General features: G+C 46.3%; 1 long non-coding RNA gene across 2 annotated transcripts in view; it reads right to left on the bottom strand.

Annotated features, from left to right (window-relative positions):
* Positions 1-17231, bottom strand: part of LOC140217407 (uncharacterized) — a 44497-nt gene that overhangs the window by 10428 nt on the left and 16838 nt on the right. For both annotated transcript variants that reach the window (XR_011893972.1, XR_011893971.1), the window contains exon 2: positions 14279-14361. This is a non-coding gene — a long non-coding RNA (uncharacterized lncRNA). The remainder of the gene's footprint in view (positions 1-14278; positions 14362-17231) is intronic.

Here is a 17231-nt window from a genome sequence, read left to right as displayed (position 1 = left end):
TGATTGAAGTATGCGCTCATTCAGGTATTATTGAAACATAAGCAATAGATTGGGCGTAAGCTTTCGTGTCAGTAGGTTTAGATGCGTGTAGATAATCTGCGAGAAACTTGCTATCCCAGGCAAGCGGCACTGATGTCTGTGTCACTGTGTAAGAGCGGTATACTCACTCTTGCCAACGTTACGGGGTTGAAGTTCTTTTTTGTGTGTTAGCAGTACAATGCTCGCGGATGAGTCAGTTTTCCTCATGCTAAGGGAAACACAGGCCTCAAAAAGGGCCGGCAACCCAAGCAATCCTTATGTAGCAGCGAGCCGTGAATTTGGTGACACAGATTCATTTTATTTCCTATTATGCCAGTCCCTATTTTTGCAGCCAACTACTGCGCACGTCTTTTCTGCATCATTCCACATTTTGCAGCGCGAACGGAGTGTAGTGCATTGGCACACACACAGTTGCATTTTCGACAGCTGATCGAACAGAAGCCAGGCAGAAGTTGTAATGGTTTTGCGTTCGTGCGTTTTCGCTGAGGGCAGTGCGGCGCGCCGCCGAAAGCGCTGTCTCGTTCCTCCGAAGCAAACGGCTTCCCAAATAGTGTTAATGCAAATAACAAAAAAAGATCCTACAATAAACAAAAGTTACGACAAACGAAATTCTGTGAATGTTGTGTGTAAAAAAAACTGGTTGTTATTGATATTCTGATGCAGAAACTGAAAATGACATGGCTACTCGAAAGTTCGTCATGCCAAGTTAGAACGGACGTCATCAATTAAAGGTTGCATGCATAGACGGCGAAGAAAACCGGCTTGAAGGTGGAATTGCTGTTTCGCATACTGCTAAGAGGAGTTCCTCCTCTTCTAGCTATATACGGTGTTCAATAGAAGTTTTCGCTGCTTTCTATAACAAAAACAACAGCTGTAGTTGCAAGAGTTACACAGGCTGCAGGAAATTTACAACGTTTCTTTTTCTTGGAGAAGGAAGAAGTGCCTCGGAAGAAGAACGCCTATAGCTGTGGTCTCTTCATTTTCCTGTGTCTCGGACGTTTTTCAACATCAGAGGCTGTGCAAAGGGCACAATGTCATCCTCCAGGATGGGGGATAGGAATCCCAGCCAAGCGTTTGACCCTGGTCGTCCACCACTGGCTGCATCGAAGACAAGGGACCGCACTGGCCCTTCCGCTGTCGCCCTTGAATCTTCCGACAGCTCAACGATTGAAGAAATGGAATCGGACAACGATTTCACACTTGCCGTGGGTCGCCGTTTGAAGAGAAAACTCAGGAGGACATCAACAGAGAGTGAATCGTTGCCCAGGCAGGACAGTGGTAAGCAATCATTCACTGTTGCTTACGTCCCTAGCACAGCTACTGACGATCTGAATACATTGAACAGGCAAAGCTTAACGGAGTATTTTGAGTGAATTGCGCCCGGCCAAGTCAGCGAGATCAGAATTAACGCACGGAGGAACATCCTTTCGGTGGACGTGAACAACAAGTGATTTCTGGATACGCCAAAGGCTGCCACACTACTAGGAAACATCCCAGTGCGCTCCTTCTTTGCGTATGGAAAAGAAACCTCGACTGGCGTTATTTCTGACGTGGACAAAGAAATCGCAGACACTGACCTCAAGAGGCTTTTGAATTCCACCGCACCAATAGTGCAGATTCACCGCTTCGGTCAATCCCGGTGTATTAAAATAGTCTTTGACTCTGAAACATTACCTGACTACGTAAAAGTAGGATACGTAAGACACCGTGTGCGCCCTTACGTGCCAAAACTGGTGCAGTGTCGGAAGTGTTTCAAATAGGACACGTAAGCGCAGCTTGCAAGGGCGGCGTAACATGCCAACGGTGTGGAGGGGCCCATCAAAATGATAGCTGCGATGCTACTGCCCTAAAATGTCCCAATTGCGCCGGTCCACATGAAGCGACATCAAAGGACTGCCTGAAAATCAAGGACGAAATGTCAGTGCTTCGAAAGATGGTGCGGGACAACTCCACTCACAGACAGGCTGCTACATCGATACGCCGCCGCAGACGTCGACCGCGACACAGACGACAGCAAGACAAGAGTACTTCCCGTACAGATGGACCATCGGCCGCATGGCAAACTCCTCGCTTGCCAAGTTTGCTTCTGCGATCAAGATGCGGGCCTGACGTACCTTCTTCGGCAGCAGCACGTGGAACACATGCGCTGCATAAAACGACGCCTCCGCCGACCGACTCTGACATTGGCTCGCCGTCGCTCCCACCCAAACAAACAGGCTTAAACGCGTCGGGTGATGTGTCTGCAAAGGTGGTTGAGAATGATAAGACAGAAAATGGAAATGTACGAAGTATGCTGAAACACCTGATAACAACGATGCGCTCACTTCTCTGCGGACTACAGACGCCGGTTGCTAAGACCGCGCTACATGTTCTAGATGCTTTGGAACCACTCCTCGCGGCTCTACAATAAGGCATCATGGCGCTATCTTTTGAAAACCAATTACGAAGATCTGCAATAATGCAGTGGAATGCCAGAGGCCTACGAGGCCGCCTCGCGGACTTTCGGCAATGGATGTTCAAATACCAGTTTCCCGTGGCTGTAATATGTGAACCAAACATGACGTCTTCACTACGTGTATCTGGATATGCGCCACTGTGGTCAAAGAATGATCACAATTCAAGCAAAGTGCTCACTTTTGTTCGTCGGAATTTAACGTGCCTTCGTAAAGACATTCCTGCACACGCTTCCAACGAGTACGTTTGCATAACGCTGAAGTACAAGCGGCGCACACTCTCAGTAATTGGCGGGTATATACCCCCAACATCGAGCATAGACTGTTCATATTTGCTGTCCATACTGAAAGCTTGTCCGGGTCCCCACATAGTCATCGGTGACTTTAATGCCCACCGTCCCATGTGGGGCTCTGCTTCGACGAACGCCCGCGGTAGAGACTTGGCTGACTTCATGCTTAGTCAAGGCTTGATGGTGATCAATGATGGCTCGCCAACATACCTTCGAGGCTCTTACTACAGCAGGTGTCTTGATATTGCGTTTGATTAAAAAAGCCTGCTGTCTGCTACACGATGGTGTACTGATCTCGACACCCATGGAAGTGACCATCTACCAACATATGTTCAGTTGAAATGGTTACGTCCCCCAGCTCCTCACACTGTGCGTTCTATCGATTGGCCAACATTTCGAGAATCTGTGACCAATGCATGTCAAGCCATCCAAGCACCATCCAATATTGAAGATGTCATCGCGGCAACTTTACGTGACACAACAAAACACCTCAGCGCACCCTCACCGAGATCATCTATTGATGACCAGTACGAGCGACTTCGCGCGATACGGCGCCGAGCAGAACGGAAATACAGAAGGACCAAATCACCATTAGACGTCACTGCATCACGCCGGGCTCAGCGTCATGTCCGGCGCCACCTTGACAAGCTTGACAAACAACGCTGGAGATCATTCTGCGGCTCTCTGGATCCGAGAAAACCTCTCTCTAGAATTTGGAAAATTGTACGAAGCCTTCGCTCGCCTCCACAACAGCTTCACCCGTTCAGCGCTGTGGCCATACGGCAAGGCTGGCGTGAAGTTGAGGTCGCCGATGACTTCTGCAAATTACTCGTGAGCTCCTCGAGCGATATACCAACCCATTCACGACTGACTTTCCCGTCATCTAGTGATCACCGTCTGGACGCACCTTTTACTATGCACGAGCTCGACGCTGCGATATCTTCTTCCCGCCGGTCAACTTGTCCAGGACCAGACGGAATTACATACTCCGCGATCTGTCATCTTGGAGTAGAAGCTCGAGAAATTCTCCTGGCGCTCTACAACTCTACGTGGGACACAGCAACTGTGCCTAATCACTGGAAGTGCAGTCGTCTTGTGGCTTTACTAAAACCTGGGAAATGCCCACATGATCTCTGAGATTATCGGCCAATAGCCTTGGCAAGCTGTGTCGGTAAAGTGATGGAGCGGATGGTACTGAGCAGACTGGAATGGCTACTCGAGAAAAGTGGTGGACTTCCTGATTTCATCAATGGATTCAGAAGAGGCCGATCATCAACTGACGGTGTGATCGACCTAGTATCTTCTGTTCAACAGGAAAAGAGACGCCGTCGTCTGGTATGCGCAATATTCCTGGACATCAAAAGTGCCTACGACAACGTCTTCCACCATTCGATTCTTCAGGCGCTTGAGGATATTGGTGTTGGTGGCCGGATGTATGCATGGCTGCAGAGTTACCTCAGTGGCCGCACCATTTTCATGTCCACTTCGGATGGCGAGACTGATAGACATGACGTTCGCAGGGGTGTTCCGCAGGGTGGTGTCCTTAGCCCAATATTGTTCAATATCATACTGGTGGGCCTTGCAGACGAGCTACCTGAAACAGCGCGTATCAGTACGTACGCGGATGATATCTGTATTTGGTCATCTGGGGTCACACGTCCACAAGTGCGTGCAAGGCTCCAACGTGCGGCTACCATAACGGCGAAGTACTTGCGCCGTAGAGGCCTGCAACTCTCAGCAACTAAGTGTGCAGTCATGGCATTCACGCGCAAATCAATGTCACATTATCCAATCGTTGTCGACGGAACAGCGCTCCCTTTAGTCACCCACCAGAGATATCTTGGCGTGATAATAGACCGCAGCCTTTCTTGGACCAAACATGTTACTGCGCTTAGGGCTAAACTGACCAACTTCATACACGTTCTTCGTGTAATATCAGGACTGAGATGGGGCCCCTCTGAGCGAAGTTTGCTCCAAGTGTACCAGGCACTTTTTGTGGGCTACATACGCTACAGCATGCCTGTGTTATCTAACATGGGGTCATCTTGTATACGCACGCTGGAGAGCCTTCAGGCACAAGCACTACGGATATGTCTTGGCTTGCCACGCTGCACGTCAACTAAGGGCACAGTAGCGGAAGCACGGGCTTGTCCTATCGACATATACAGGTCTTGTGAACCTGTGCGAACCTATCTTCGCCTGCTAACCAGACACTCACACCATCCACTGTCAACACTTCCAAGCACCAACCTTGACTGTGCTTTTTCTAAAGCTATTGCATGTCCCCAGAAGAGGGTTATAGCACCGAAAAAACACAACACACAGCAAGCGAGACGGGACAGGCGCAACTTCCAACTGTTTATTCACCGCGTATGCGAATGAATATAAGGTCAAACAAAGATGGGTAGCAAGAACCACACATGCGCACGAGGTTTTTACAAAAAGCGGATAAAGATAGGTGAGGTACACACGTATCTCATAACATGCACCAACTAGCCCCCCCAACAAGTATTACTCTATTGCATGTCACGCAAGCATTGTACCTGCAAGATTCCAGGCCACCGACATCCCCGTGACACCTCCATGGACATTGCCAAGGCCACTAGTGAGGCTTCAGATACCCGGAATTCGGAAGAAATCTCACGTTTCCTCCATTGGCTTGAAGCAGCTCACCCTGTCCCATATATTTACATCATATAGTGGGACTGTACAAGTATATACCGATGGTTCGGTCACGCCATCTGCCACAACGGCCGCATTTGTCTTCCCACAACTTGGAATTACTCAACGATTTCGATTAGACCACAAATCGACATCTACGGCTGCAGAACTTGCGGGAATACGAGAGGCTGTCCGTTTTATGAGAACGCAGACACCCCATAAATGGACGATATTGTGCGATGCCAAATCAGCGCTACAGGCGCTAAAATACTTTTTAAAGAAAGGACCATACTATCTGCTCGTGCTGGAAATCGTCGAACTTTATCACAGTGCCGAGTTAAGTGGCCACGTGATCACCTTTCAATGGATGCCTAGCCATTGTGGTGTCTTTGGTAATGAACTCGCTGACAGTGAGGCAAGATCGGCCTCCTCTTCCTCTAATGAAGTACGGATTGCCTACTCGCGACCTGACACCAACTCCATGATCAAGGCACTCATGCAGGACCTTACAAAGGCTTATAGAGCCCACTCTGATAATATTCACAGACTTCTACATACGATTGACCCAGACGGTAAATTCTGTTTGCCCCCGAAGCTTACACGGAGCAAAACATCATTGCTACACAGGATTCGGCTCGGGGGGCGAAATGCGAAAACACCCGTGTACTTAGATTTAGGTGCACGTTAAAGAACCCCAGGTGGTCGAAATTTCCGGAGTCCTCCACTACGGCGTGCCTCATAATCAGAAAGTGGTTTTGGCACGTAAAACCCCATATATTATATTAGGATTCGGCTCGGCGTTGCTTTCACCCGTCGCTACGCACACCTCATCGGCCAATCGAACAACCCTGATTGTGTACACTGCCAGATGCCCGAAACACTGCAACACGTACTGTGCGACTGCCCAGCATATATGCTGGAGCGAAGGACATTAGACGGTTTCCTAGCCAGCGTTGGCAGACAACTACTGTCGGAGGAAGCTATCCTCGGCCCATGGCCTGACACTGCAATTTCAGTGCGTGCAACAAAAGTTTTGTTGAAGTTCCTGCAGGACACCAAGCTTGACGAGCGGCTCTAGCGAGGCAACTGTCTCATGTACATAAGCACTCACCACTTCTCCTATCATCATCATCCATCCCAATACTTTCACTCCCCTTCCCTCTTCCCCAGTGCAGAGTAGCAGACTAGAGCGCACTAGCTCAGGTCGACCTCTCTGTCTTTCCTATCAATAAATTCTATTCTATCTATTCTTTTTCATAAATTTGGTTTGTACTGAAATGCGTAGAGCTAGCGTATGCACACGGCGAGGTACTCGCTGGTTTGATCCACCAGCACAAGCACCTGCGTTCGTTCAGTCACCCGATTTAAAAATATGCTTATTAGTTCCTTTGGGCACATGTACAGCATGTGGCACTATGCTCAACTGTGAACAGCTATTATGAGTTAGGAAAATGAGCCGTATGTGTTCGCTTATTCATCTATTCGCAGCAATTCGCATCAGCGCTAGCGTAACAAAATTAGCGAGGCCTAACTCGTAGCTCAATCTATCCGCTATGCAGTGAATAAGCGAAAAGAAGCAACCTTGGAGACAGCCTACATTTTAATTTAATCCTGCCATCATTGCTGAGTTTACATATAGGCTGGGAAATGCTCGTGGTACCATAGGCGCGGAGTATAATTCCAGGGAAGCTGCAGAGAGTGGGCCAAGCTATGCAGTGCAGCCAAACGAGGCAAATATTTAAGAGGTAATGAGAAGCAGCCCAGTGGCGCAAACGTTCTCTTCGAAAAGGCTAAGAAAAATATTTTGTTTCTAATGAAGTGGCAGAATGCTGCTATCGCGCGGGCTTTCTTCAATATTAGGTCAGTTTCCCGTTTATTGGTCACTTCAGAGGTTTCAAGGATGAGCGACAATGCGGATACAGTCTTACTGGCCGTTGCGCATTTTAGGCTGCTGTTTTGTGCAATGAGAGCAAGAGACGTAATCACTAGAGTAGGTATATATGAGCTGTGTTTATTTATTTATTTAATTTTTTATTTATTTATTTATTTATTTTGTGTTCTCTCAGGGCCAGGTGCATTCAAGAGGGGAGTGGTTACATCAAATACAGAAAAATTACAGTGCAGCAAAATGGTTAGTAGTACAGAAATAGATGGCTCTCGGTTATACAATGTTATCTTAGTGTTCTTGTAGTGCTGGCTAATAAAATGAAATATGGTGCATACAGTGCAGTAATACAGTGTTACGGTAATACAAAGCAGTGGTACAATTGGTAGTACAAGAACATGAATGAAAGGCTCCTGTTTATACAATCTTACCTAATACTGCCATGAAGTGCTGATGGTCAACAATAGTAGCGGTTGAGGCGAGTAGGCGATTCCATTCAGCCGATGTAGGCGGAAGGAATGAATGAGACATGACATTGGTTTGGCATAATGAAATTCCAACTTTGTTATTGTGATCTAACCTTGATGAAATGTATTTAGGAGGGGAGATAAGTTCATCGCGAAGGGAAGGAGGATGAAATATCTTATGAAAAAGGGAAAGTCTAAGGTCTTTACGGCGAGAGGGTAAAGATGGCAAATCAAGGTTTAATTTCATTACAGAAGTGCTGGCAGTTCGGTTATAATTAGAAAAAATGAAACGAGCACAGTTATTTTGTAGCATTTTTGATGAGTGAATTAGGGTTTTTCTGAAAGGGATCCCAAAGTGCTGCGGCGTACTCAAGCTTTGGGCGGACTAATGACTTGTATAGCATTAATTTTAGGGAAGAGGGTGCCTTAGTCAAATTGCGTTTTAGGTCTGCCAGCATGCGGTTAGCGTATTTAATTACATAAGAAGCGTGCACGGACCACGAGAGGTAGCCAGCAATAGGGATACTAAGATATTTGTACGCGAAAACAGAGTCTAAGGGGAGATTATTAACATAGTAAGAAGGAAGCTGGTTAGAAGTTCTGGACACGCGCTTAAACTTATATTAATTTATATTAATTCCATTGACAATGACTGGCACCAAGTAGAAATAGCGTTAAGGTCGAATTGACGAGAAGATATATCAGTGTCGTATATTATTTCCCTGAACATTACGCAATCATCTGGGAATAAATGATTGTTAGAGGCAACACAAGAGGGTAGATCATTTATGTAAATAAAAAAAGGAGGGGACCAAGCACCGACCCTTGAGGTACGCCGGTCTGTACTCTGCTTGGCTGTGGGTTTGAGTGATTAGCAAAGACAAACTGTGAACGGTTAGAAAGAAAGCACTCAAGCCACGCAACCAGTCTGGGATCAATGTTAATTCAAATTCAAATTCTTTTATTTTTCCATGAAAATACAATAAAAGTGTGTCCAGTACTGTTTGGACCCGTAGCCGTAGGCTAGTTATGGGTCCAAGGAATGAAATTATATAATGCAGACACTTCGTCACATAAACAATAAAAACTTGGAAAAGTGGAGAGGGGAATATATACATAATACATATGACAAAAATAAAGCATAACAAGAAACAGTTGATTCAATTCAAAAACATCGTGCACGGTATATTATTATAATAAATGAAATGTAAACAGCAGATAGATGCCTTTTAACATTTTAATGCATGCGTTGAAAGAGTTTTTTAGCTGTAAGTGCAACATTTTGAGCGTATTTTATTTCTTGTGGAAGAGTGTTCCATATCTGAACACCAATAAATGAGAGCCGTCGTTCTCCATAAACGTTGTGCGTGGGAGGTAGATTAAAGTTGCCTAATAATACATTTCTGGTAGTACGCGATGATGTATGAAAGAAGGACATATGGAAGGGGTGGTTGTTTCTTACGATACCGTTTACGACAGTTGCTGTTTTTAGGAGGCGTAGTGAATCGAAGGTAATATCCGTAGATCGTGGAATAATGGGTTGCTGGGGTGATCCTGCTTAGATTGCGTTATGATTCGTAATGATCGTTTCTGCAATTTTCTGAATGGCTGGAGATAACTATTGTAGGTCCATCCCCATGATTCCAGACAGTATGATAGATGACTGTGGATAAAGGAGAAATATAAAATACGTAATGTGCTTGTGTCAAAAAAGTCACGTGCTTGAAGTAGTTTATAGCACCCCGATGCCACCTTCGCGCCAACTGCTAATAAATGGTCTTGCCAGTGCAGGTTTCTATCAAAGATTACGCCAAGATATTTAAAACACGGGGTATATTCCAGTAGAGAGTTGTCAATACTAATGTTTACAGAGTTGGTATCTACTTGTTTTCTGCGGGAGTGAAATATAGTATATTTTGTTTTCTTGACATTTACAGTAAGCTTGTTGGCTGTAAACCATTTAGAGACGTTTGCCAAATCTACGTTTGCTTTGGACTGTATTTCCTCGATGCTATTGCCTGTAAATATTATAGCAGTGTCGTCTGCATACATCAGCATTTCTCCGAATTTTAAGACACGTGGAAGGTCGGAAACGTATATAGAAAAAAGGATGGGTCCCAAAACAGACCCTTGTGGCACGCCTGCGTGAATACGTTGTGGTGACGATGAGACATTATTTATGACAACTATCTGATGACGTTCATTGAAGTAGCTAAAAAACAAATTGAAAATCCGTTCCCGAAAACCGTAGTGCTTTAGCTTGTACAAAAGGATGGAATGGTTGACCGTATCGAAAGCCTTCTTTAAATCTAGAAAGACTACAGCTACAAGTTTGTTGTCATTTAAAGCACTGTTTATAATGTGGGCTAAAGACTGCACCGCTGATGAGGTTGAATGGTTTGGCCGAAAACCATGTTGCTGTGGGCAAATTATGTTGTATTTATGTATAAAGCTATTGATTCGATTCGCAAGGATTTTCTCGAAAAGTACATTAATGGCGCTGAGCACGGATATTGGTCGGTAACTAGAAGGGCTTGAGCGATCTCCGTCCTTGTATATTGGGACAACTCGGGCTGTTTTTAGTGACGTTGGGTACGTGGCAGTTTCAAGTGAGTGATTGAAGACGTGGCATAATATGGGACCCAGAACATCAATATTTTCTTTTAACATACGTACTGTAATTTCATCTATACCTGCAGCTTTATTACTATCCATGGTTGCTAATGTTGAGTGTATCTCGTTAAGTTCAATGTCATCCATACGAAAGGAGTTTGGGAGTGGGCTTGGTAACAAAGAGCTTATATCTGTATTATTTACGTTGGTACCTGAAGAAATTCCAACAGTAGTGAAGTATGAATTAAAGCTGTTTACAACATTCTGATCAACCACGTCCGGAAACGTTTGTTTGTTTGGCTTGCCTATAACGCTATTCACGATTTCCCACAGTTTTTTAGAGTTACCGGAGCTCTGTTCGATTAAACGTGTATAGTACTCTTTTTTTCGTGTACGCATAACTGCCACAGATTTATTGCGTACCTTTTTGTACTGACTCAAGTAATAGCTGTTGTCCTTATGCTGTTTCCATTTATGATACCAAAAATCCTTCTGCTGCAATACAGCTAAAATCTGCTCCGTCATCCAGGGTGAGACGGGCAACTTATATGAGCAAACAGATGTTTTAATACTGCTGCTAGCTTTAACGCAAGTCAGGATGTCGATTAGATTGGAGAATTCTATGTCGACGTCATCGTGGTATATGGTACTAGTGTCGATTAACTGGATATTCGATCTCAGCAAAGCGTAGTCAATCCTCATACTTACTTTGGCATGCGCTAATTTCGGTTTTATGAGGTCTGTGACCGTTACATAGGTGGGGAGATGGTCTGAGATGGGTTGGTTGCATACCCCGGCATTAATATTCGAGGTTATATTAGTTAAAACATGATCAATGACAGTTGCGGATGTACTTGCTATTCTAGTGGGGACAGTGATCAGATTTTGAAAATTAAAGGACTCTAGTAGATACGTGTAGTCACTATGGTTTGTATGACTGGTGTCTATGTTAACGTCACCACTAATTATAACCGGACCTTTGTGTCGTGACACAAGTGTAAAAAATATAGATTCAAGTTTATGAAGAAATAAAGCTACAGGTGAATTTGGTGGTCGATATACGACACCTATGATAATAGAGTTCTCCAGTCTGATAAATAAGGCTTCGATATCAGATGTGCTGCAGGAGACATTGGGCAATGCTGAGTAGGTGCGACTGTTATGAACAAAAAGGGCTACACCACCACCGCGCGAAAGTGAATCACGTGGATGAGAAATTGTGAGGTAATCAGGAATAACAACTTCTTCACCTTTTTTGAGCCAAGTTTCAGATATTGCGATGACATCATAATGTTTTTGGTACTGAAGGAGATAAGCAAGAAGCAAGTTCAAGTTTCTTCTTAAACTGCGTATATTGCTGTGGAATATGTGCAAGCTACTAATGTCCATCTTCGTGAACGCCATGTCTCTGCCAAGAGGTAGCTGCGGCTAGGAGTCAGTTACTAGACAATTTTAGAAAGATCATCTTCAAATGTCACATGGACGACTTTCGAATTGTCTGCTTTCCTCGCCAGGATTTTACCATTTGAAACCCAGGCAAATTTCCAGCCTTTTTTTTTTTTCAAATAGATGGTCTTGCCTAGCAAGATTTTATTTTCAGGGCAGAGGTGGTCATTCACAAAGATTGGGTCGTTATCCTCAAAGCCAATCATCTTTGTGTTCAATCGCTTTTTCTTGGCTGCTTTAAAGAATTTGTCCCGCGCACACCTTGAGTTGAACTTCACAATTATGTTTGGAAGCCCTGATCCTTTAACCGGAACCCTATGCGCGACATCTATGTCGCTAGCAGAGAGATCCAATTTCAGGCACTTGGCCACCTTCTGGACTGTGTCGCTTAAGTTCTCGTTCTCTGTTTCTGGCACTCCTTTTAGTTCAATGTTGTTGCGCCTACTGTATTGCGTCAATTCAACAAGATCCTTTTTTAAGTCCGCCAGGCTTTTCCTTAGCCTCTGGCAGTCTCCTTCATTGTCTTCACTCCGCTTCTTCACCTCAGTGAGCTCCTGGTGTAAATTCCGGATTTCGCTTTTGAACTCATCGAAGCTCTCACTGTTGAACTCAACGGATTTTTTCATGGTCATTACGTCAGTCCTAAGTTCGGCTATGGCCTCGATAAACTTCGCCGTCAGTTCAATGAACAGCTTTGCTAGTTCCTTAATAGAATTTGGTGCCTTTTCAGACATGGATCTTGCAAAATCCTTCAACACATCCATACTCTGCAGAATCTCGGAATCCGGCTCGAAAAGCGACAAAAAGATGCAAACAAGTAACAAATGGCAGAAATTTCAAACCACGTTCAGAGCAGGCCGGCAGCTACGCCAATAGATATAGCTTAACAACGTGTCTGAAAGGCCCACCTGCGATGCGTAAGAGCGATGGGTTAGCAGTCGTTGCAGAACGGCCACCAGCCTGCTCTGAAGTGGGTTCCGTCGGTGTCGGTGCAGTTTTATAGGCGTCGGAAACGCCTCCCGTTGCGTAGATATCCCGTGATCAATCCCGTAGTAGATATGCTGTAGTTGATGATGGCACGTGCTGGGAAGCAAGCGGTAGTGCGCTTGCGTGCAGTCGGTGAGCCTTTTACTCCGCCACGGTTTTGGGCTGTTGCCGGTAGCAATGTCTTGTCAGGAAGGCCTGCGATGCGTAAGAGCGATGGGTTAGCAGTCGTTGCAGAACGGCCACCAGCCTGCTCTGAAGTGGGTTCCGTCGGTGTCGGTGCAGTTTTATAGGCGTCGGAAACGCCTCCCGTTGCGTAGATATCCCGTGATCAATCCCGTAGTAGATATGCTGTAGTTGATGATGGCACGTGCTGGGAAGCAAGCGGTAGTGCGCTTGCGTGCAGTCGGTGAGCCTTTTACTCCGCCACGGTTTTGGGCTGTTGCCGGTAGCAATGTCTTGTCAGGAAGGCCTGCGATGCGTAAGAGCGATGGGTTAGCAGTCGTTGCAGAACGGCCACCAGCCTGCTCTGAAGTCGATGCAGCTTAAACATTAGAAGGTTATGTCACACTTTGTCAAACGCTTTCTCAAGGTCTAAAAAATATATAGTCGGCAGTTGAAGAGTTGTCAAGAATGACGTTTAGCTTATGTGCAAATAAAACTAGTTGTGTTTCACATGAATGCGTCTTGCGGAAGCCATGTTGCGATGGTGAAAAGAATGAATTAAATTGAAGAAAGGTAGCAAGATTAGAGGCAAGTATATGTTCTAACATCTTACATGGATTGGAAGTGATCGAGATAGGGCGGTAGTTATATGGACAATGCTTGTCACCCGACTTATGGAATGGGATCACCTTCCCTATCTTCCATTCAGCAGGCAAAGAACCCTTATCTAGAGACTGGTGCAATATAATTGCTAGAAAAATGGAAGAGTAACCGCTAGTGCTTTTCAAAAATTTCGCGTTTATTAAATCGTGTCCTGGAGCCGAAGATAATTTTAACGATGAGATAATTGATACGACGCCTGTTGGTTCATTGATTATGGGAAACATTGATTGGTAATCGTAGTCATGCGTGGATGGAAGTGTAATGTCTGTAGTTGATGAGAAGTTGTTCACGAAAGCATCTTTAAGTGGGGACGCTCATTCATTAGCTGGAATAACATTTCCAGAGCTGTCAATCAAGGTTATCATGGCAACAGCCTTGGGGTTAATGAAGCGCCAGAATTTTTTGGTATCGGTTTTAAGCATTGGTTTAATGCGGCTACATACTAATCTGCCGCCAGATTGTATTTGGTCCACCTGGTTATGTTAGGTGAACTTTTGGCTAATTTGTGCAGACGCTTCTTTTTATTAGACAGGCGCTTTAGACGGATGTTATACCATGGGGCGGATTGTGGCTTTGCTCCTAATAAAGAAGTGGTGTTTGACCAGGACTTACTCGGGGCCTCCATCTGCAATTCCAGTGATTTCAATGTAAGCACCAGGGGCGAGCTTCGGCGTGGCCGACGTTTCAAAACCCCTCTGCAAAGGCAAGACGAAGTTTTTTTTTAACAGCTAAAGATTAGGTGTTTGTGTTTATTATAGAAAAAATCATTTTGTTGTAAACTTCAACAATTCGGCCAGCATCTCTCGGCGCATTCATATACGTACACCTTTAACGCAGTAGAATTTTATGAAAATTCACATGGGAGTCTTTGGAAAATCATCGCGACTATATGCCCACAGCTGCTGGCACGTTCCTTACTATTCATAAATGAGATTGTGGGTGGCAAGAACGAACGCCACGAACCAACGTGTTGTTAGGTCCTGAAAGTGATGCACTGAACGCGTGACTTCAGCACTCTTCTGGGAATTATTGGCATTTGCCTGAATGCAACCGACTAAATTGTCACCGACCGAGCTGCCTTTGTCGGGGGGGGGGGGGGGGGGCAAATAGTCAGTGGCCCAAACCCACTCTGGCGGCCTAGAAAAGGTCAAGGTAGTCCTACATAATACAAGAAAGAAATGTAAAATAATTGACACAAAATTTGAGAAGCGATAAACTTGAATCAAGTAATAATCATTTTATAAGAATGAATGATGAAATGAAAAATAAAATACGGCTACTCGAACCTAATTGTTGAGAAAAAAAACTATGAGGCCTGAATTACGAGTGCATATCCCATTAACCCGACAAGGGAATTCTTGATGGCAAGACATCGTACTTTCCGTGGCTATGCCCAAGAGTTTAGACACCTTGGATTACGCATCCAACAAAACGGTAGAAACACGGAGATACTCAAGCAATCAGGTAATCATGCACACCAAACCACTCGCCTCATTGCACGCATCGGAAATCGACATCACGGCATGAAAGAAAGCAACCTTATACGCCTGGTAACCGCCTACGCCCTGAGCAGGATCACCTATGTCGCCCCGTACCTTAGCCTCAATGCAGCTGACAAGCTCAATCTCAACACCATGATCAATAGGGCCTATAAACAAGCCCTACATCTTCCCATCACCACCTCTAACAAGAAACTGGACGCCCTCGGCATTCATTACACCATAGACGAGCTTATTGAAGCACAGCGTATTAGCCAGTACGAACGACTCGCCAATTCCACCACGGGCAGGCACATTCTAGGCACCCTAGGCATAACCTACACCACCAAATTCGGACCAAAAGTACCCATCCCTCCAAACATTCACGCTCAACTAGTCATCCCACCCATACCTCGCAATATGCACCCTGCACACAATCCGGAGCGATGTGCAGAACGAGCTAAACGACTACAATAGCGCTACGACCAAGCCGCTGACGTATTCTACGTGGACGCAGCAGAATACCCCAACCAAAACGCCACGGCGGTCATTGCAGTCGCGGGTTCGCCGTACCGCCTCGCCGCGGCCGCATCAATATTCACCACGCAGCCCGAAGTAGGAGAAGAAACGGTCATCGCTTTGGCCTACGCGGCTACCAATGCACACTGCATCATAAGCGAATCAAAAATGGCCATTCGTAACTACACAAGAGGACTGATAGCACCCCAAGCGCAGAAGATTCTCTCGGGCACTCCTCCCTCAAGGCAACGCCGCGTGCAGATCATCTGGGCCCCTGGTCACTCGAGTCTGGCTGGAAACGAAGCCGCCCACGATGCCGCCCGAGCTCTGGCACAACGGGTGCATCATCCTTCTCCTGCGTCTTCCGATCCCGACCAGCCCTCTGTTCTGCATCGCGGTCACGCGCGGGACCGAATGGTCACGAGAGAAATTCTCGTGCACTACCGCAGAGAGTGGTTACGCTACCCCCCAGCACACAAAACACTGAATAAGTCTCAATCTACCACTTGGCGACTCCTTCAGACACGAACTTTTCCGAACCCCATGCTTCACAACCGCATGTACCCCGATGCATACTCCCCACTCTGCAAAGCGTGCGAGGCCCGCGCTGACCTCGATCATATTATCTGGCAATGCCCCAAAGCCTCACCCACCAACACATCCCGCATTAACACACGCATAACTACGGCCGAGCAGTGGGAGACATTGCTGCTCAGCTTGGACCCAGAGGAGCAGCTCTGGGCCGTCCGGATGGCCGAAGATGCCGCCAGAAAGCAAGGACTGGCCGCCGTCTGATGAAGGGGGCGATTGGGGGTTAGTCTCCCAACTCCCGCCACCCCTGAAGCCCCATCAAGGACATAACAAAGTTTTATCTCTCTCTCTCGAGGATAGTACACTTGTAACCGGGAAATCTAGGGCCAGTTAACGTAGAACTCTTGCCTCTGAGTTTACAGTCCAGCCCACTTATAACAGCCGCAGATATAACGAACGCTCGCTTAGTACGAACGAGGGCGGTGCTACCGTCAAAATATATATTGGGCAATGGCACATTGTCTCACATAGAACGAACTGCTGTGGCCTCAACACTCGGTTAGAGCGAACGCGAAGCTGTCGGGTCCCTGTAGTTGACCGAGCCGGCGGTGTTTGGTGCGGTTTCGCTGGACTGCGAACCCGCGGCAGGCGAATTTCGCGCACTTTGTGTTCCCCTGACACGACGCGAACACAGAGCGCACAAAGCGTCCCCCGGCGCTCCTTTGCGGGTAAAATAAAGTAAAAAAAGAAAAAGCGCTTCCGCTTTATGGCGGGTTTTATGGGTCCAGGCACCGAGGACGCCATAGACCACCCACCGGAAGGCCGGTCGCACGAGGACTTGTGGCAACGCGTCGTTGACACGCAGCTGGCCGGACCTGACGTTACCTGGGACGATTTCGTTTCTGCTGATGACGACGCCGACATTGCGGAGCCATGCACTGACGAAGCTATTGTGCGTGAAGTGCGAGCCCTTCCTGACTGCCCAGAGACCGACGAGGACGATGACGAGGATGCTGCTTTACCGCCGGTTGCTGTGA

The sequence above is a fragment of the Dermacentor andersoni genome, chromosome 4 (assembly GCF_023375885.2).
Source record: "Dermacentor andersoni chromosome 4, qqDerAnde1_hic_scaffold, whole genome shotgun sequence".
Classification (NCBI taxonomy): Eukaryota; Metazoa; Arthropoda; class Arachnida; order Ixodida; family Ixodidae; genus Dermacentor; species Dermacentor andersoni.
Note: the sequence above shows the minus strand (reverse complement) of the source record. Positions and strands in the feature narration are given on the sequence as shown.